At 44.3% G+C, this 21,901-nt stretch overlaps 1 protein-coding gene and 1 pseudogene across 1 annotated transcript in view; one reads left to right on the top strand and one right to left on the bottom strand.

Moving 5' to 3' along the window:
- Positions 1-21,901, top strand: part of LOC124555205 (organic cation transporter protein-like) — a 543,400-nt gene that overhangs the window by 285,819 nt on the left and 235,680 nt on the right. The gene's annotated exons all lie outside the window — the stretch shown is intronic.
- Positions 3,231-3,984, bottom strand: LOC124556442 (annotated as a pseudogene).

The raw sequence follows: 21,901 nt of genomic DNA on the forward strand, positions 1-21,901 counted from the left end.
CACTATTCCTAGACTACAGGTATTATTGAGGAATGATGGTGGACATATTGAGCATTTCCTGTAAAGAACATCGTCTTTGTTTTGTCTTACTTTGTTATGCTGATTATTGCTATTTTGACCAGACGTAGCGCCATCTGTCGGACATTTTTTTAACTTTTGTATTTTTTGGTTCTAATAAAACCCCATGTCATTCTAAGCATGTGTGTTGATTTGTACCTCTCTATCTACATTATTCCGTGATTTATTCAGTTTTCAAATTTATACCGACTTTTTGATCACCCAGTATATATTAAGAAGTATGTTGTCCATACGTTTGTAAACGCTTACAGAATACAGTGGTGGAAACGTTGTTAACAAACAAGGAAGTTGTATTATGGCTTATGCGTTTGTGAATAGATTACTGCTACGGAACCTGAATTTGCAATGACAATAAACAAGGCTCAAGGTCAGAGAGAGGGGGGGGGGGGGGGTGGATGGAGATGGATAGGGGAGTGGGAAGAAATTGACATAGAAAACTGGAAGGAGAGGGAGGGAGAGAGGAGAAGATGGACAGAGAGAGGGGGAGGAGGAGAGATGGACAAAGAGTGGGGGAGAGGGAGGTGAATAGACACACCGAAGAGAAGGAAATAAGGACGTATATCAGTTCCCGTCTATAATAGAAATGTGTGCTTTTTTCTTTTCTTTGTTTTCTGTTTAAGGAGACTGGTCCACAGCAAAGTGTGGCCAGGTACAGTTAGTTAATGATACCATCGGTTCATATGCGGCCAGAGGTGCCGCTCCATGAAGTCAGTATTGCAAAACAGTTTGACGACCACTGGTCTAAAGAGTATTTTTCGTAAAAGGTGGCGTTAAAATGTCGTCAGTAAGTTCAGTGTGAACGTTTACTCCTAACTTCAGGCATATTGTCTTTCTAGCGTAGTCCAAAACCTCATTACTATCGTCTATATTGTATAGAAGATGGCTAAAAAGTCAGAGAATGGTGACACCAGAGAAATAGTACGAGCGTGTGTTCTCTCTGTTGGCTATCGTATGTGAAGTAGGTTTCGGGGGAGATGATAAATAATGACATGCGTTCTCCGCCACGTTACATCTACATTGTCTGATAAAAAGTATCTGGACACCTATAAATGGACATTAATAGAGGATATGTTCACTCTTCGTCTTTATGATGGCTCGAACTGTGGACACACTTTCAGTTAGGTGTCTGAATGTCATGTGGAGGAATGACAGCCCATTCTTCCGCTCGAACCGAAACCGGAGAAGGTAGTAGTGTCGGGCGCTGGGGCTAGGGCAAAGTCGACGTTCTCGCTCGTCCCAAACGTGTTCCACTGGGCTTATGTCGGACCCTGGGCAGGCCAGTCCATTTCAGGAATATTATTGTCAGCGTACTATCGCCATAGAGATGCTTCTTTATGACAGGGTGCACTGTCATGCTGATAAAATCACCGACTCCGAACTGTCCATCTTCTGTACGCAGTACACAATGGTGTAAAGTGTGTTCCGCATCTAGTATTTCCTTAGATGTAATAAGAAGACCACACCCTATCTACGAAAAACATCCCCACAACATAACACTGCCTTTTCCATACTTCACTGTTGGCACGACACACGATGGTAGGTGACGTTTTCCAGGCGTTCGCCGAGCACAAAACCTTTCATTGGATTGCCACAGGGTATACAGAGATTCATCGTTAGTTTCCAGTCATCCACAGTCCAGTGACGCAACTTTTTACACGACTATAGAAATGTGTGGCTTACGAGGAGCAGCTCGACCAGTGCCTCGTTTTGAACTCTTTGTGCTAGCAACAAAGCTGCTACCACTTTGGAAGTCACGAGTGATTCATCCGATTTTTAGAACCACCCTCCGCAATATTTGACCGTCTGTAAACGTCACTCCATGAGGTCTGCTTGGTGGTCGTTCCTTCTTGTTTCCATTTTACAATCACATTAGCAGCAGTCGAATTGGCACAGCTTTAGAAGTGTCGAAATGTGACTTATGGAACGACCAGTCTACGTTCGTAGTAAGCGAACTCCTTTCTGCTGTTACTGCCCCTCCACGGACAACGCACCTTTCCCCGCCTCCTTTTGTACGTCTCTTGACATCATCTTGTCAATTACGCATTACATAAACGTGTCCCGATATTTTTGATCAGATATCGTGTACTCTGCAAATTACTGTGAAATGTGTAGCAAAGCGTACTTCTGTTAGACCATATAAAATTTCTACTCGTTTCATTCACGAATTGAGCATAGCAAAAATGACTGCTTTTACGCCTCTTGCTTCATTTTATCTGTGACAGCTCTATACAACGGGAGAATATTCCTGAAAACCTATTCGTGATCATTTCTAAGCAGTTTCGCCCAAGATGTACGGCGTCTTTCTTCGACCCGTCATTTAAGATTGTTCGACATTTCTCTTATACGCCCTGCAATGGCAAGCAAGCCTGCGACTGTTCGCACCTCCCTTCTCGCTGCCCGTTCAATGTCCTCTGTTAGACAGACCTGATAAACGTCCCTTACGCTGGAGCGGTATTCAAATATGGGCCGTATGACTATTGTATGCAAACACTATTGTAGGCAAACTCCAGTTTTCCAGTATCCTACCAGTAAATAGTGGTCTGTTATTAGCGCTAACTAAACAACTTCATAGCTCGAAAAGCTCCCAAATATTTGTAAGACATTACTCACTCAAGTTGTGAACTTTTATCGAGGATACTGTGCTCTTACGTGCAGTAAAGTGCACGAATTTGCAAGTTGTCAGTCTTACTACGAGGCTAAAATTTTGTCCAGGTGTCGATGGGTATTACTGCAAAGAAGAGTCGCATCGCCTTCTTTACAGGGAGGCACTCGCCCCCGCCCCTCCCCACCGGGCGAAGGATTATTCATCTGTCTAATCGGGATGGGCTTTCGTCCTCTGCGTACGATCCCCCCTTTCTATTCAGTGTATGAGTTGTGTCTTACGTGTATCGGTTGAGTCTACGTGACCAGTGGCGGCTTGTAGCTCACATAAGTGAGGGGTTCTGCTCCAGAACTTTTGCCTTTTTTGTTAAAAATTGTTAAAGGAAACGAAAAAAATTATTCAGAAACTTGATAAAATCCTAAAAGAACAAAATCAAACATGTATTACTTCCTTTACCTTAAATTGTTACAGCTAAAGATTCATCTGTTCATTTAAAATTGAAAGTCATTCTTATTGTTTTAATTTGTATGGAAAGACCAATAACTTTCTCCTAGATTTCTGGACAGCAGCTGAGGAAACTTTTCTCCAGTGAAAGCACAGCAAGCGCTTTTAGGATTTCCAAATTTATGGTGGTTTTCGGAAAAGTTTTTATTCCTTTTAGTGTTGAACAGGAGAGTTCTGTGTCTGACATACTTATGGGAACTGTGAAGAGAATTTTTGTCAGTTTCGTAATTACACTAAGAAAATCGTGTAGGCTATTTTCCAAGATAATTTTCAGGAGCTCATTTACTTGCAGTATTCATGTATATCAGTCCAATAGTAGAATAATTTTAGTTCAGTATCACGCTTTTCTTTGTCAATCGTGAGAGGACCTTCAGTGGTCAGTACTCTCTCTTCTGTAGGATGTTCATTCTTAAAATGAGTGAAGCATTTCTTGTTGAACAATTTAGCAGCTTCTGAGTGTTTTGTGGAAGAATATCTGTCCATCATATCAACACAAATACATTCACACACTTCCTTGGCTCCTGCCATGTGTGTCTTTGAAGGATTCTCACAGTACTTTAAGATTCTTAATTATAAAAAAGTAGCTTTCAAATTAGATTTAAAGATACAAATTTTTCTACATTGCGTTTCGTTGTGAATTATTTAAAGGTGAAGGAAAATCTGTTGAGAAGGCTCTAACCAAAACTTGAAATTATGATTCAGGTATTTTATAATTTTTGTTTCTTCTGAATTGGTTGATCTGCATTTGATGTTGACCAAATTTCAGTAAGGCAGTTTTTTAAAGGCTGAAAATGTTCCATGAACTGTGTTTAATACTGACGTCCTAATGCTTCTAGAAAATGGACACATGTTGTGGTGATCTTGAGAAAAATTTTGGAATAGCCAAGATATTAAGAGAAAAATATTCATGCAGTTTATATAATACCTGCTGCATTTGTCATTATTACATTAAGTTGATATGCATAACAGTGAATGAAATGAGCGCTACCACAAGCTGCTTTTATTTTTGCTTGAACTGCTGCTTTCTTTGCCTATCGTGAGATTTGCACCATCAAATGTCTGAGCTATTATTTTTTTGTCCATTTCCTTCAAGGATTATGTTCAGTTGTTCTAACATATGTTTTGGTGTGCCACGTGCAGTCCGATTTTCTGGAATAAAGAAAACACACACACACACACACACATATATATATATATATATATATATATATATATATATATATATATATATATATATATATATATATATATTATTCCTCCATTCGATACGTACTATAGGAAAAGGACGATTTGGGTGTGTTCTGAAGCATAACTTGGCATCAGCCGTGACAACTACGAAGGAAATTTTTCTGATTTCCATCCTTATCTCCTCATGCTATAATTGTAAGGGCACTCAAGTATATCATTCTGCATGGCCTTAGAGACACCACTGAAGACTGCAGTTATTCTTCACCCGTGAATCTGATGCAAATGCAAAATTTACTAATCTTCTAAATACCCCTTCATTTAATGAAACCTTCTCATCATGTCCAAGTAAGGGAGTCTGAGCTCCAGCGAAAGAAAATGCGAACTGTTGTTCTGGACAAAAAGCCATGTTCCTTTTTAACCTTTATATGCTCTTTGCTTGAAAGTATTTTTGCCTCACTAAGTTTCTCCTTCACACTTATGGTTCCTAAAAGTGGCAGTGGAACTACGTTATCAATGTTCTTCATTAACGCCTTACGTTTTTCACTTTTTTTTTGATTTGGCTATATTTCTAAAACCGTCTTTTCTCCACATTACATCACCTTGTAGGGAAGCAGCCTACTAACACCATATAGAATTCATATGCTTTCCATTGTGTGCCAGCCTAGTCCGCTGTAACTAGCTGTGACGTAACGAATGTTGCACAATACCTTAAAAGTAAAGTAAATAATCTGAAAAGTTAATAGCATCAGGAGTGATATTAAAATAATGTGTTAAGTTTCAGTTTAGTAACTTTAACAGTTTTAGAAATTTGGACGTTTTACGTAAAAATCATCAGCACAACAGGAAGGAGCTAGAAACTTAATTTTTATTCGGATTTCTTTTTCATTTAATTTAATGGAAATAGCATGCTGGATCTCACAAAGTAATATTATGGTTGAAATTCATGATTTTCTGTTTTTGTGTTCTAAAAGTACGAAAGCATGATAGATTATGTAAGTGATTAGTAAAGCTAGGATGTTTACAATTAGGTAGAATGGAGATACGCTATAATAAAGATGTGAGAAGTTTCCAAAAGGTAGCTATAAAACTATAGCTGTAGCGTCTCTCCAAAGGGCAAGTTCAAAGCTCATCTGTTGCATGCAGTGCAACTAAAATAATTCTCCTGCCAAAAGTATTTAACCTAGCCACATCAGAATATTATGGATACTTACCCGTGTGCTGATAGCATAAGTAAATTGAGAGCTTCATCGGCCTTCAGCGAATGAAGCAATTAATTATTTAGTAACTTGAAGTGGTGCTCTACTAGCCCCAGTGGCTAGTCAGGAAGGCCAATGTTGTCGGCTGCGCCTTCGGTAGTCCGCACCGCGGCTATAGGAATAAGAGCCCTGCGAGTTGTATTCAGGCCCCAGTTCTCTTCTAGATTTGTATCAGCGTGCACTCTGTGTCGGAAGCCGCGTCGCGTTTGTGCAGTTGCAAAGAACAGCCTTGGATGCCGTATTACGTAACTCGTTATGCACATAACTATGAGTTCGCATTGGGGTAAAGTGTTAATTGCGGACTTCAGTGATTTATTCTCAGTTTGTGTACGTCGTATTTTCACGTGTCGCCGCAGGAAAGACCTTCCACCATTACTAGCGTGGCGTTTGATGAGTATTAACATGAAATTTTGGCGACCATTCACTTTGAACATTTACATAACAGTTATTGAACAGTTTCGTTATCTAGGGATAATAGGATCCGCGCAATAAACTGAACAGCTCTGATTGTACAACAGCTGATAGTAGCATTGTTTGGGTAAACTTTTGTCTGGAACTTAAGGCTTTATCGTTTTCAGAATACAGTGAAAATTGTTATAGTAAACTGCATTTCTTATGACTCCCAGACATCATCCTAAATCCTCAGCAAAACGAACTTCAGTGATCAATAACTTTATTTCTCCACCAGAGTGGGCACAGTGAACTTTAATTACAGGCATCACGTTTTTGCTAATCACTTCCTTTTTGCCAACACTAGTTAGAGAGCCTGTGTTGAGAAAGGCAACACTAGTAAATTTTCCACCCGTCGCCCCACAACGTCCATACAGAAAATACGGAAACCAAAACAGTGCATTTTTTCTTCACAGCCGCAAAGCCAACTTTCCGGTTGGTACCATCCAGAAGTAGAACTACGATTATATTTCTTTGTGTGTCTTACACTTGGCTGAGTTATAATGTCACGTATTGAACGACATCGTTTTTCTTAGCTGTAGCTTTTTCATGGAAGAACAGCTGTGAAAAGTTAGGATATCGAAGTTAATTTAGTCACGGACCTCATTTCTTTGAGGCAAACGCCATCTTAAAGTTTTCTGTAAAATGAAAGAACCGAAAAAATGAATCCAGTAGAATAGCTGGAGTTAGCGTAATAAACTAATCCTGCACTATTTTAATCCAGAATATAGTATGTGGCTTTTAAGCACAACACACGGAGTCATCAGCATCACATCCCCAGCAGCACGAGGTGATGCATCATAAATCTTCTGTCCAGCCGGATAAACGTAATTCATCCCCACCATTGGGGCGACGTCCCTATTTTTGGTGCCGACCATTTATCGGAACATTATGTGAGTCGTCATAGCCTTTTACCGCCGTTGGTAGGATTCATAAACTATATCCAATCACATATGGCGCCAACAGAAGGGGAATAGCCGTCTTCTGAATGTGCAATACGCCAACATGCATAAACCGAGTACGTTGCCGTCCTTAAACTATCGAACCCACGAGCCGTCTCACACCTGGGACACCCCAGCTGCCGAGCTGATTGTGAAATACGCTTCCTAGATAGTTCGCAGAGTAAGTTCGTAAGTTACGTATTTCGTATGACTACGTATGAGCTCATGTTGCTTTGTAAGTGTATCCAATTATCCATCACAGACAATAAACCTCGCGAAACTATGTACTGTGTCGAGTGTCCAGCGATCCAGTTGACCGCATACGTCTTACATTTGGGAAAGAACGTAGTGTCTGGTAAAAGAAGTGCATCCGATTTAACCTCTGTATTGATGGTGTGCCGAAGGGAGACCAATATTCGACGCGTCAGCATCCAGACGTCCCTCGCCACGCTGCACATTTAGCCATGTCCAACAATCCACACGTCACGCAAAGGGGAGAATCGTACATACTAATGGCGTTCAGCCGGTTCTGTGTGACAATTGATGAGGATATACCACGTCCATCGCACTGCCGTTGACAGTAGTAGTCTATGAACTGCACTCCACGTATGCTGCCACGGTCTCGATGGATGTTTGCTTTCCATGACGTTGCGGCAGTGATGACTCATCAGGCGTTGATAGATCTCCTGAGTCGTTGGCCTTCTCATGGAAGATACTTCCGGACGAACACAACTATAGGCAACAAAAAATGAGGCTTCACATGCGAGATGTTGTCCATCTCTATCAGAGGTTCGAACGACGGCGGAAGAAGTTGTTCTACGTTGTTCTGAATGGTGTTGGAAACACCTTTGAAGACTGGTTTCCACGTGTTTCGTCACATATGAATCTAACTTAGATGCGAGGATGTTACCACATTCCTTTTACCGGACAGAATAAGAAGCCCGATATGAAAATACCATCTGCTAAGTTGTTCATGTATAATATGATCACCACATATTACGCATCGATGGAGCTCGTATTAGATTACTTAAGTGTTTGACTCTCCATCCAGGATAACGTGCTGCATCCTGTCCACCAAGAACTTTCGATACGACGGCAAACCTGGTTAGACATCTCATAAAAGAATGTATTGTGTTTAGAAGACGTTTCAGTAAATGTATGGGTTTACAGAGAATTAGTGAATTTTGCATCTAAATTAGATTCACATTGTAAGAATCACGTGGCAACCAGTGCAGTCTTCAAAGGTGTTTGTAAGACCACTCAATTACGTACTTGAGTACCTGCTACAAATATACCTTGAGGATACAGGGACGGAAATTAGAAAAGCTTCTTCTGCAGCTGTCATGGCTGATGACAAAACAGAGGCTTCGGAATACACTGAAATGGTCCTGCAGACTTTATCAAAGACATTTTGACGTTCCAGGAACACCGCGTCAGATCCGTTTCCTATCTATGGCATCGAGGATATAATGCGAGAAGAGAGCGAGCTGAGTTTCGCGTAATCGAATTTCCTAATTAATTCGTAATCCCTCTAGTCTTGAACCAGAGTTTAGAGATAAATGAGCAGTAACAATAAGAAAAAGGAAAAACGAAATGACCCAACTTAAGACGACACGCGACTGTAAGACTTTCACATAATGAGTGGAGAAATGATAGTCTAGATATCGATAACACCTAGACCAGCGATTCTCAACCTGTGGGGCGCTAGCGTGATAAAACTAAATGAGACGCTAGCTTACAGAAAAGAAAAAAATATAAATTAAAATATTCATTAATTTACTGATAAGAAAGCAAAGTAAAATACATTGTGACGTAATACGAAATTAAAATTTACATTTACACTGAGTGTTTACCAATTGCGCTGTATAAAAAAAAACTACAAGTAAGTGCCATATTTAAAGATTATTCTCCCTCTACAGTGTGTATTCACGAACCAATGTTACTTGTGTGTGTGTAATTTTTGCCAAATCAGCTGATAGGTACGAGGTGCGCACGGCCGTGAGTTATCGGCACTTCTAGACAAACAAAACATTCCCCCGCTCACGTCGAGCTACTTACCCTCTCCAGCCCGCACTCCCGTGAGGTCATCAATCAACTTTTCGCCCGCTACCTGTAAGACACTGAGCAATAGAGAGCCTTCGATTCTAGTTTTGCCAATATAGAGGATCGGTGTTGCGAAATAACAATAAATTAATTATGCTGTAGTGTCAAAATAATTCACCATGTAGGGAATCCCTCTCAACAGTCGTCAGGTCCATTTTCTTTGGTGTGTCGGAAGACATTTGCAATTTATTTGTTGCGATGTGTAGCTGTAGTCAGCGCAAACAACCAGTGCTCATCATACCTTTCACGCGACACCCATTGCCGATAGAAACAGTCGATTTGATTCCCGTTACAAACAAAATGATTTTTAAAGCGAAATTTTACATTCCCATTCGTTATAGCGGCCCAAAATTGGTCTAGTGCTGTATCTGTTTCATCGACATGTACGAGGGACATTTCATAAATAATGCTCCGATTGGTATTACTTTGGATTGTGTGATGCAACAACAATGAAAATTACGTCAGATGAAGTTCTGAACTTAAGGAAGAAGTGCGTGCCTTTTTCGTTGTGTACTCTAAAATAAAATTGGCGAAAGGTAGAAATGGACTCTGCAGGTGTCTCGTGTACTGTGACCGTTTAAGACCAGAGGTCGTACATCAAGAGCGAAACTTTATGCAGAAAAAAAAAACGACAAAAACCCACAGTGCATTAACTGAAGTTTATGGTGAGTTTGCAGTGGACCGTATTACAATCTCACGTTGAGTTAATGGTTTTCGTGGTGGTCGCGTACATATAGACGATAATCCGGACCCGGAAAGCCGAAAACGTCAACAGATGAATGAATTGTGAAATTTGTGGCATACACTCTTGAAGAAGATCGCAGTGCGACTTGCGAGGAACTCTCCGAAGCCACGTGAATTCTTCCAACATTGGTATTCCGTATACCAACAAACGAGTTGAAGAAGTGAAGCAGAAACCCCTGGACACTGCAACCTTGCTCAAACGGCGATTCGACGGAGAAGGTAAAGGATTCTTGTGTCGAATTGTCGCTGTTGATGAAACATGGAGTTTAAATCACAGTCCAATGAGTGGAGAGCTTCAGATCCTCCACGTAAAAAACAAAAAAAGAAAAAAAAAAAGAATCTACGTGCTCAACCAAAGCTCAAGCAAATGATTATATTTGCTTACGACCACCAAGGGAACATCACGACAGACAGTCCCATGTGTCGCACAGATAAAATTGCAGATATCAAAATAGATGACAGAGGGTTAGAAAAACACTTAAAATCGCTAAAAAGAGGAAAGGCCGCTCGACCTGATGGGATACCAGTTCGATTTTACACAGAGTACGCGAAGGAAAAGAGCACAGGTCATCCTCATCCCCATTTTCAAGAAGGGACGTCGAACAGATGTGCAGAACTATAGACCAATATGTCTAACGTCAATCAGTTGTAGAATTATGGAACACGTATTATGTTCGACTATAATGATTTTTCTGGAGACTACAAATCTACTGTGTAGGAATCAGCATGGGTTTCGAAAAAGACGATCGCGTGAAACCCAGCTCGCGCTATTCGTCCACGAGACTTAGAGGGCCATAGACACGGGTTCCCACGCAGATGGCTTATTTCTTGACTTCCGCAAGGCGTTTGATACAGTTCCCCACAGTTGTTTAATGAACAAAGTAAGAGTATATGGACTATCAGATCAGTTGTGTAATTGGATTGAAAAGTTCCTAGATAACAGAACGCAGCATGTCATTCTCAATGGAGAGAAGTCTTCCGAAGCAAGAGTGATTTCAGGTGTGCCGCAGGGGAGTGTCGTAGGACCGTAACTGTATATGACCCTGTGGATAACATCGGAAGTCCCCTGAGGCTTTTTGCGGATGATACTGTAGTATATCGAAAGGTTGTAACAATGTAAAATTGTACTGAAATGCAGGAGGATCTGCAACGAATTGACGAATTGTTAAGGGAACGGCAATTGAATGTGTAATGTGCTGCGAATACACAGAAAGAAAGATCCTTTATCATTTTGCTACAATATATCAGGTCAGCAACTGGAAGCAGTTAATTCCATAAATTATCTGGGAGTAGGCGTTAGGAGTGACTTAAAATGGAATGACCATATAAAATTAATCGTCGGTAAGGCAGATGCCAGACAGATTCATTGGAATAATCCTAAGGAAATTCAGTCCGAAAACAAAGGAAGTAGGTTACAGTACACTTGTTCGCCCACTGCTTGAATACTGCTTACTGGTGATGGATTCGTACCAGATAGGGTACGAAGCCCACGTCTACGACAGTAGTAAAAGTATATGCCGACTAGCTCCTCAGATGAAGAGATTGATGAAATGTATGATGAGATAAAAGAAATTATTCAAATAGTGAAGGGAGACGAAAATTAATAGTCATGGGGGACTGGAATTCGACAGTAGGAAAAGGAAGAGAAGGAAACGTAATAGGTGAATATGTAATGGGAGTAAGGAATGAAAGAGGAAGCCGCCTGGTAGAAGTTTGCACAGAGCATAACTTAACCATAGGAATCATGAAAGAAGGTTCTATACATTGAAGAAGCCTGGAGATACTAGAAAGTTTCAGATAGATTATGTAGTGGTAAGACAGAGATTCAGGAACCACGTTTTAAATTGTAAGACATTTCCAGGGGCAGATGTGGACTGACCACGATCGATTGGTTATGAACTGTAGATTAAAACTGAAGAAACTGCAACAAGGTAGGAATTTGAGGAGATCGGATCTGGATAAACTGAAATAACGAGAGGTTGTAGAGAGTTTCAGTGAGAGCATTAGGGAACTATTGACAAGAATGAGGGAAATAAATACAGTAGAAGAAGAATGGGTAGCTTTGAGAGATGAAATAGTGAAGGCAGCAGAGCATCAAGTAGGTAAAAAGACGAGGGGTAACAGAAATCCTCGGGTAACAGTAGATATATTGAATTTGATTGATGAAAGGAGAAAATATAAAAATACAGTAAATGAAGCAGGCAAAAAGGAATACAAACGTCTTAAAAATGCGAAGTGTCTAAGCAGGGATGGCTAGAGGACAAATTTAAGGATGTAGAGGCGCACATCACTAAGGGTAAGATAGATACTACCTACAGGAAAATTTAAGAGACCTTTGGAGAAAAGGAAACCACTTGCGCGAATATCAAGGGCTCAGGTGGGAAACCAGTTCTAAGCAAAGAAGGGAAAGCAGAAAGGTGCAAGGAGTATACATAGGGTCTATAGAAGGCCGACGTTCTTGAGGACAATATTATGGAAATGGAAGAGAACGTAGATGAAGATGATATGGGAGATACGATATTGCGTGAAGAGTTTGACAGAGCACTGAAAGACCTAAGTCGAAACAAGGCCCCGGGAGTAGACAACATTCCATTAGAACTACTGACGGCCTTCAGCGAGCCAGTCCTGACAAAACTACCATCTGGTGAGCAAGATGTATGAGACAGGCGACTTCAAGATGAATATAATGATTCCAGTCCCAAAGAAAGGTGTTGACAGATGTGAAAATTACCGAACTATCAGTTTAATAAGCCACGGCTGCAAAATACTAACACGAATTCTTTGCAGACAAATGGAAAAACTGGAAGAAGCCGACCTAGGGGATGATCAGTTTGGATACCGTAGAAATGTTGGAACACGTGAGGGAATACTGCCCCTACGACTTATCTTAGAAAATAGATTAAGGAAAGGCAAACCTACGTTTCTAGCATTTGTAGACTTACAGAAAGCTTTTGACAATGTTGACTGGAATACTCTCTTTCAAATTCTAAATGTTGCAGGGGTAAAATACTGGGAGCGAAAGGCTATTTACAATTTGTACAGAAACCAGATGGTAGTTATAAGAGTCGAGGGGCATGAAAGGGAAGCAGTGGTTGGAAAGGGAGAGAGACAGGGTTGTAGCCTATCTACGATGTTATAGAATCCGTATACTGAGCAAGCAGTAAAGGAAACAAAAGAAAAATTTGGAGTAGGTATTAAAATCCATGGAGAAGAAATAAAAACTAAGTTTCCCCGATGACATTGTAATTCTGTCAGACAGCAAAGGACCTGGAAGAGCAGCTGAACGGAATGGACAGTGTCTTCAAAGGAGGGTATAAGATGAACATCAACAAAAGCAAAACGAGGATAATGGAATGTGGTGAATTAAATCTGGTGATGCTGCGGTTATTAGATTAGGAAATGAGACGCTTGAAATAGTAAATGAGTTTTGCTATTTGGGGAGCAAAATAACTGATGATGGTCGAAGTAGAGAGGATATAAAATGTAGACTGGCAATGGCAAGGAAAGCGTTTCTGAAGAAGAGAAATTTGTTAACATCGAGTATAGATTTAAGTGTGAGGAAGTCATTTCTGAAAGTATTTGTATGGAGTGTAGCCATGTATGGAAGTAAAACGTGGACGATAAATAGTTTAGACAAGAAGAGAATAGAAGCTTTCGAAATGTGGTGCTACAGAAGAATGCTGAAGATTAGATGGGTAGATCACATAACTAATGAGGAGGTATTGAATAGAATTGGATAGAAGAGAAATTTGAAGCACAACTTGACTAGAAGAAGGGATCGGTTGGTAGGGCATATTCTGAGGCATCAAGGGATCACCAATGTAGTATTGGAGGGCAGCGTGGAGGGTGAAAATCGTAGGGGGAAGACCAAGAGATGGATACACTAAACAGATTCAGTAAGATGTAGATCGCAGCAGGTACTGGGAAATGAATAAGCTTGCACAGGACAGAGCGGCATGGAGAGCTGCATCAAACCAGTCTCTGGACTGAAGGCCACAAGGGTTGATGGAAGAGATAGAGAAGATCCAACGGAGATCAGCGCGCTTCGTTACAGGATCATTTAGTAATTGCGAAAGCGTTACGGAGATGATAGATAAAGTCCAGTGGGAGACTCTGCAAGGGACGCTCAGTAGCTCGATACGGGCTTTTGTTGAAGTTTAGAGGAGTCAAGCAGTATATTACCCACTCCCACGTATATCTCGCGAAGAGACCATGAGGATAAAATCAGAGAGATTAGAGCCCACACAGAGGCATACCGACGATCTTTCTTTCCACGAACAATAGAAGGGGGAACCGAAAGAGGTACTCGAGGTGCCCTCTGCTACGCACTGTCAGGTAGCTTGCGGGGTGTGAATGTAGATGTAGATGGAGCAAGTGTGACGGCAGTGTATTGTCGTAACTTCAAGCAAAACCCGACCTCAGCCGTCGAGGCTGAGCCACTCATTCTTCTCGCCCGCATATCGGCAGTGTTGTAGCCGAAAAGCTGCGCGAATACGGATAACAAGTGTTGACACATCTTCCCTACAGCCCGGACGATGGTCCAGACTTCGAGTAGTTTCCTAAGTTGAAAAAACCTATGCGTGGGCGTCGTTAACTTTCTCTGGAAGAGCTTTTTATCACTGTTACCCGAGTCATTCGACACATGACCAGAAGTGGTGTCCTGGAATAATGGAGCTTCCGAGACGTTTGATCCGGTCATAGAGAAGCAGAGGGACTATAGTGACGGAATGTGAAGAGACTTAAGAAATATAAACGAGTACGCAAAAAAATTAGTGTGCAGTATTTATGAAATTTAAAATATGAAGAATAAACAGTACTCGAGCAGCGACAGAACCGTCTGGCCCGTGCTGAATTCTACCACCTTGCAGCAACGCTGCTAAGGCGCTGCTGGAGTACGTGTTAGCTTTGTGTTTTACTGTCCCTGCTAATACATATCAATAAAATAAGTATTGCACTATACTAATTTGGAACTGTTCTGTCGAAAGAACACGTAAAATTAGGCAAGTCCGTATCGTGGTGGATTACGTATTCACTGAAGGGGAAGAGACTGAGCAGAGAGACATCTGCAGAGGCAACAGTGGCGCCTCACGGCTCGACGGAGGCGGCGTCGATACGAGGGGCGTCTGGCCGGCGTGGCGCCCGCTAAGAATAACGCGCCGTCCGCCAGCGCGTCTCTTTCTCTACGTATCCTCATCTACGAGCTGCACAAGCCACTGCACGATGCACGATGCACGACGGACGGTACAGTGTACCACAGCTAGTCATCCACTTCGCTGGAATTTCCTGGCAGATTGCTACTGTGTTCCAGACCCGGAATCGAACCTGGAACCTTGCCTGTCGCGGACAGTGCGCTTACCGACTAGGCTACCTGGGTACGACGCACGACTCGTCCTCACTGCTATACTTCCGCCTGTACAGCTTGCCCACTTTCCAAACCTCACGGAAGTTCTTCATTCCTACCTGGACTAGTGTTCGTGGAAATACGATTATCGCGGAAAAGTAGCTTAACGACATCCTAAGGGGCACTTTCGAGAGTCACTCTGCAGCGAAGTGTGCGCTGTTATGAAACTTTCTGGCAGACAAAGGGATTTGAACCCTGAGTCTTGCCTGACTGCTTTTCTGTTTTACTCTCAAATGAAGCGAGCGAATATCGCTGCCCATATGCCTCTGCCGGAGCCCTAAGCTCCCTTATTTGAACACGCCTTTCCGTGAAATGAAGGTTGGAGGCAATAGGATCGTTTTAAAGTATGTAGCAAAAGCGGTTCTTCAGGGGCGTTACCCGGTACCATCATCCTCATCCCTCCAATGATTCTCATCTCATCTCAGCATATTTCAGGAAAACGCTGTTTTCGTAAAATATACAAAAAATGTTTGTCACGATTACAAATGGGAAAAATTGTAGCTACAAGCAAGCAGAATATAAAGATAGCTGCAGCACCGGAATTGCAGTCGTTGTTTCTAACGACGTACTGGCTGGAGATTAAATATTTATTACGCCACTGGAAGATGGGCAAAATCCTAAACGCATGTTGGTATAAATAAAATACATAATAAAAAATCACTGGTTGACGTATTTCTTAAAATAATGGAATCCACAGCCACCGAGCTCAAAAAACATATAAAATCGATGAATTAATGCAAATGCAGATAAACACTAATTTATCGTCCAACGTGTGGGCTCTTTCGCTAAGAGCATGTTAATTTGGAATTTGCTCTGCTTCATGCCAGAATACTCACCTTCCCTGAAGGTTTCCTGTGGGTGTTCGATGTGCAGGAAGGAGAAGGGGGGGGGGGGGAGATAAAACAATGAGAAGCAAATGTTGGCTGTCATCCTTCTTCCGGATTCTCCATCTCCATGCAAACTATATTATTGCAGTATTCAGTTGATACTTACCAGTCTGAAAATGCTTTGCCTATTCCACATATGGATTCTATTAACGGACCTTTACACTCTGCAGACAAACTGTATGCAGGTCGTGACTCCAGCTCGGAAACTCTCTTTTAATGCCCACATCAGCTCAACAACTAATAAACCCAACGGACGAGTAGAAGTTTGGTTCTTGAGACCGCCATTACATTAATCGCCATCGAAGTTGCCTTCCAAAGGATGGAAGTCCAGTTATCTAAGCAGCTGAACCTGTTCGATTCAGGGTAAAACCTGGAGCTTTCGACGATTATCTTCATCGTCGTTGTCAGGAGCTACTGACTGAAAACTGCTGCTGTGGTGGCCTTACATGGCCCAGAGATGGCTTCTGATTTGACAGTAATTACTTCATACTGTCGCAGATCTTTTTTTGTTTTTTTGTTTGGGGTTTAAGGGCGCTCAACTACTGAGGTCATAAGCGCCCAGTTACAATTGTTAGAGCACATAGAATCTAGAAAACTCAAGGGGGGGGGGGGGGGGAGACACCAGAAGGTTCTTACAAAGATACAGATAAAATAAGTGAAGGAATTAGATGTCTTTGGACAAGCCAGTCAAAGTAATGAAACGAAGAACACGAGCAGCTGCTCGAGCGTCATCAGCTAAAATATCCTGTAAAGTAGATAGCAGAGACAGGACAACACGAGATTGACTAAAACGGGGACACGACAAAAAACATGGCGCACTGTTCATACATGACCACAAGGGCACTGCGGGGCTGGGTCACCGGAGAGCAGGTAGCGGTGGCTAAACCGGCAATGCCCAATCCGCAACCTGGTCAGAAAGACCTCTTCTCGCCGAGATGGTCGGGAGGAGGTTGTCCAAGCAGTTGGGAACGGTATTACTGCCCAGAGCTTGTTTCCTTGAAGTGATGACCAACTATCCCACCACAAAGACACAAGCCTCCTACCAACAACCCCACTAATGTCAGATGACGGGACACAATGGAAGGCTGGCCGAGGCAGGAGGACTGCAGCCTTGGCTGCAGCATCAGCAGCCTCTTTCCCAGGCACTCCTACATGGCCGGAAACCCACAGAAAGCTGACAGGAGAGCCACCAGCAGCAGAAGAATGGAGGGACTGCTGGATCCGTTGCACCAAGGGATGGACCGGATATGAAGCTCCAAGGCTCTGAAGAGCACTGAGTGAGTCAGAGCAGAGGACATACGATGAATGGCGGTGGCGGCGGGCATACTGAATGGCCTGATGGAGAGCAAAAAGCTCGGCCGTAAAGCTGGAACACTGGTCGAGGAGCCGGTATTTAAAGGTGCCGGCCCCGACGACAAAGGCACAGCCGACACCATCGTCAGGTTTGGAGCCATCAGTGTAAATAAAGGTGTCACTGGCAAGTCGCGCACGAAGTTCGACAAACCGTGAGCAATACACTGCAGCCGGAGTACCCTCCTTTGGGAGCGAGCTGAGGTCGAGATAAATATGAACCGGAGCCTGGAGCCACGGTGGTGTCGGGCTCTCACCCTCTCTGAAGGTGGTAGGGAGGGCAAAATCCAATTGTCGAAGCAGGCGACGAAAGCGGACTCCAGGGGGCAGCAGGGCAGACACATACAACCCATACTGACGGTCGAGAGAATCGGCGAAGAAGGGCTGTTAAGAGGGGTGGTCGGGCATTGACAACAGCTGGCAGGCATACCGACAAAGCAGTACGTCGCGCCAGTAGGTCAATGGTAATTCGGCAGCTTCAGCATAGAGACTCTCGACGGGACTAGTGTAGAATGCTCCGGTCGCAAGACGTAACCCCCAATGGTGGATGGAGTTGAGACAGCGTAAGAGGGATGGCCGAGCAGACGAGTAGACGAGGCTCCCATAATCCAGCTTTGATCGGACTATGGAACGATACAAGCGAAGCAGGGCAGTGCGATCTGCTCCCCAAGATGAACCACTAAGAACTCTGAGGACATTAAGGGAACGTGTACAACGGGCAGCCAAATAAGAGATGTGTGGAGACCAACAAAGTTTCCTGCCCAGTGTGAGCCCTAGAAACTTAGTTGTTTCCACGAATGGGAAAACAACTGGACCGAGATGTAAGGATGGCGGAAGGAACGCTTTATATCGCCAAAAGTTGGTGCAAGCCGTCTTCTCTTCAGAGAACCGGAAGCCATTTGCCACGCCCCATGAGTATAGGCTGTCTAGACAACGCTGAAGGCAGCGCTCCAGGAGGCATGTTCTCTGGGCACTGCAGTAGATTGCAAAGTCATCTACAAAAAGAGAGCCTGAGACATTAGGTGGAATGCAATCCATAATTGGATTGATCGGTATGGCAAAAAGGGCTACGCTCAAGACGGAGCCCTGAGGCACTCCGTTCTCCTGGAGGAAGACGTCGGACAATACTGAACCCACGTGTACCCTAAACTTTCGATCTGTTGAAAAGGAATCTATAAAAAGAGGCAGGCGACCGCATAGACCCCCACCTGTGCATAGTGCGGAGGATACCTCCTCTCCAACAGGTATCATAAGCCTTCTCCAAATCGAAGAACACGGCTACCGTTTGGCGCTTTCGCAAAAAGAAAGTTGTTCATGATGAATGTCGACAAGGTCACAAGGTGGTCAACAGCGGAGCGGCGGCGACGAAAGCTGCATTGAACGTAGGTAAGTAGCCGCCGAGATTCAAGAATCCAAACTAACCGAGAGTTAACCATGCGCTCCATCACCTTACAGACACAGCTTTTAAGAGAAATTGGGCGGTAACTTGAAGGAAGGTGTCTATCCTTCCCGGGTTTGGGTATAGGAACAACGACGGCGTCACGCCAGCGCATGGCGACTTGACCTTTGGTCCAGACGCGATTGTAGGTACGAAGAAGGAAGCTTTTGCCTGCCGGAGAAAGGTGGGCCAGCATCTGAACGTGAATGGCATCTGGCCCCGGACCAGAGGACCGGGACAGTGCAAGTGCACATTCGAGTTCCCGCATAGTAAATGTATTGCGAATACATAGAAAGAAGGATCCTTTATTGTATGATTATATGATAGCGGAACAAACACTGGTAGCAGTTACTTCTGTAAAATATCTGGGAGTATGCGTGCGGAACGATTTGAAGTGGAATGATCATATAAAATTAATTGTTGGTAAGGCGGGTACCAGGTTGAGATTCATTGGGAGAGTGCTTAGAAAATGTAGTCCATCAACAAAGGAGGTGGCTTACAAAACACTCGTTCGACCTATACTTGAGTATTGCTCATCAGTGTGGGATCCGTAGCAGGTCGGGTTGACGGAAGAGATTGAGAAGATCCAAAGAAGAGCGGCGCGTTTCGTTACCGGGTTATTTGGTAACCGTGATAGCGTTACGGAGATGTTTAATAAACTCAAGTGGCAGACTCTGCAAGAGAGGCGCTCTGCATCGAGGTGTAACTTGCTCGCCAGGTTTCGAGAGGGTGCGTTTCTGGATGAGGTATCGAATATATTGCTTCCCCCTACTTATACCTCCCGAGGAGATCACGAATGTAAAATTAGAGAGATTAGAGCGCGCACGGAGGCTTTCAGACAGTCGTTCTTCCCGCGAACCATACGCGACTGGAACAGGAAAGGGAGGTAATGACAGTGGCACGTAAAGTGCCCTCCGCCACACACCGTTGGGTGGCTTGCGGAGTATCAATGTAGATGTAGAAGGACCTCTTTACCTGAAGTCAGGCCAGGTACCGAGGAGTGGGCCTTAATGCCCGACAGCCGGCGCAGGCCACCCCAGACGACAGAAGAGGGAGTAAAACTGTTAAAGGAGCTGGTGAAAGAGGCCCAACAAGCTTTTTTGCTGTCTTTGATGACTCGACGGCATTGCGCTCGGAGTAGTTTGTATCCAATACAATTCGCCAACGTAGGATGGCGGCGAAAGGTGCGTAAAGCACGTCGTCGAGCACGGATAGCGTCTCTACAAGCCTCATTCCACCAGGGGACGGAAACGCGACGTGAAGAAGAGGTAGTACGAGGAATGGAACGTTCAGCAGCATTGATGATAACAGCCGTGAGGTATTCGACCTGACTGTCACAACTGAGAAAATCGTGGTCTGGAAAGGTCGCCAGGGAGGAGTAAAGTCCCCAGTCAGCTTTCGGTATGATCCAGCTCGAAGGACGTGGGGATGGGGTGTGGTGCAGGGGACGAACGACACAGGGGAAGTGGTCGCTCGAATAGGTGTCAGAAACGACATACCACTCGAACCGACGGGCAAGAGTGGTAGAACAGATCAAGAGGTCCAAGTGGGAGTAGGTACGAGTAGAGTCCGAGTGGAAAGTCGGGGCGCCAGTATTGAGGCAGACAAGATTAAGATGGTTGAAGACATCCGCCAAGAGGGAGCCTCTCTGACAGGATGCAGGAGAGCCCCAAAGGGGATGATGGGCATTGAAGTCGCTAGACAATAAAAACGGCGGAGGAAGCTGAACAATCAGGTGCATCATGTCAGCCCGAGTAACTGCGGATGACGATGGAGTGTAGACGGTACAAACGGAAAAAGTAAAAGCAGAAAGAGTAATACGGACAGCTATTGCTTGGAGTGGGGTGGTCAATGGGATGGGATGGTAATAGACATCGTCCCGAACAAGCAACATGATCCCACCATGAGCTGGAATACCGTCCACAGGGGTGAGGTCAGACCGCTCCGAGGTATAGTGGGTAAAAGCAAGACGGTCAGTTGGGCGCAACTTGGTTTCCTGGAGACCAAGGACGAGCGGACAGTGCAGGCGGAGGAGCAGTTGTAATTCCTCCCAATTAGATCGAATACCTCTTATGTTCCAATGTAACAAAGCCATCGCTAGTCAGAAAAAAAAGGGGGAACGAAACGGGTGAAGAGCTGGTCACCTCGACGGCTGCGGAGGGCCAGGTTTCGAGGGAACAACGCTACAACCGGCGGGAGACGGATCCTGTGCCATCGAGTCGTCACCAGCAGCGGCCCCTTTCCCGGGTTGCATAGGAGGGGCAGCATCATTCGCCGACAAGAGGCCAGCTGAGCGCCTGGCAGCAGAGTATCCCAGCGAAACTGAGGACGGCCAGGAGTAGCGACTCACGGATGGAGCGTCAGACGAAACGCGTCGGGGTGGAGAGGGGGATAAAGATTTCTTCTTGGAGGCCTTCTGGGATGTTCGATGAGGCACGGGGATGGTGGGCTGGACCCGAAGAAGGTCCTCACGCGCGGTGTCCGTTTTGGAACGCCGGACCTCGGAAGCCAGGGTCCGGAATGTTTCCCCGATGGACGCCTCAGATGAGGATCGCTTCTCAGGCGGCGGAGGGGGAGGAGGAGGAAGGGTGGCCCCTGGGGCAGAGGGGGCAGGGGCCGCAAGGGAGGAGGATTTGGAAGGGAGGGATTTGGGAGGCGGAGGCATAGACCCCGGATGGGGTGAGGAGGTGGAGGGGGGACAGGATAGAGGTGAGGATACTGAGGAAAGAGTGGACACGACTGAGGCAAACGAAGTTGTCAACGTCACGGGATGGAGGCGGTCATACTTTTTCCTGGCCTCAGAATGAGAGAGGCGAGCCAAAGTTTTCAATTCTTGGATCTTCTTCTCCATCTGATACGCGGGGCAGTCTAAAGATCTAGGCGAGTGGATGCCAGGACAATTGACGCACTGAGATGGTGGGGTGCATGTATGTTCCTCACGAAGAGGACGTCCACAATC

Source organism: Schistocerca americana, chromosome X (assembly GCF_021461395.2).
Source record: "Schistocerca americana isolate TAMUIC-IGC-003095 chromosome X, iqSchAmer2.1, whole genome shotgun sequence".
NCBI classification, from domain to species: Eukaryota; Metazoa; Arthropoda; class Insecta; order Orthoptera; family Acrididae; genus Schistocerca; species Schistocerca americana.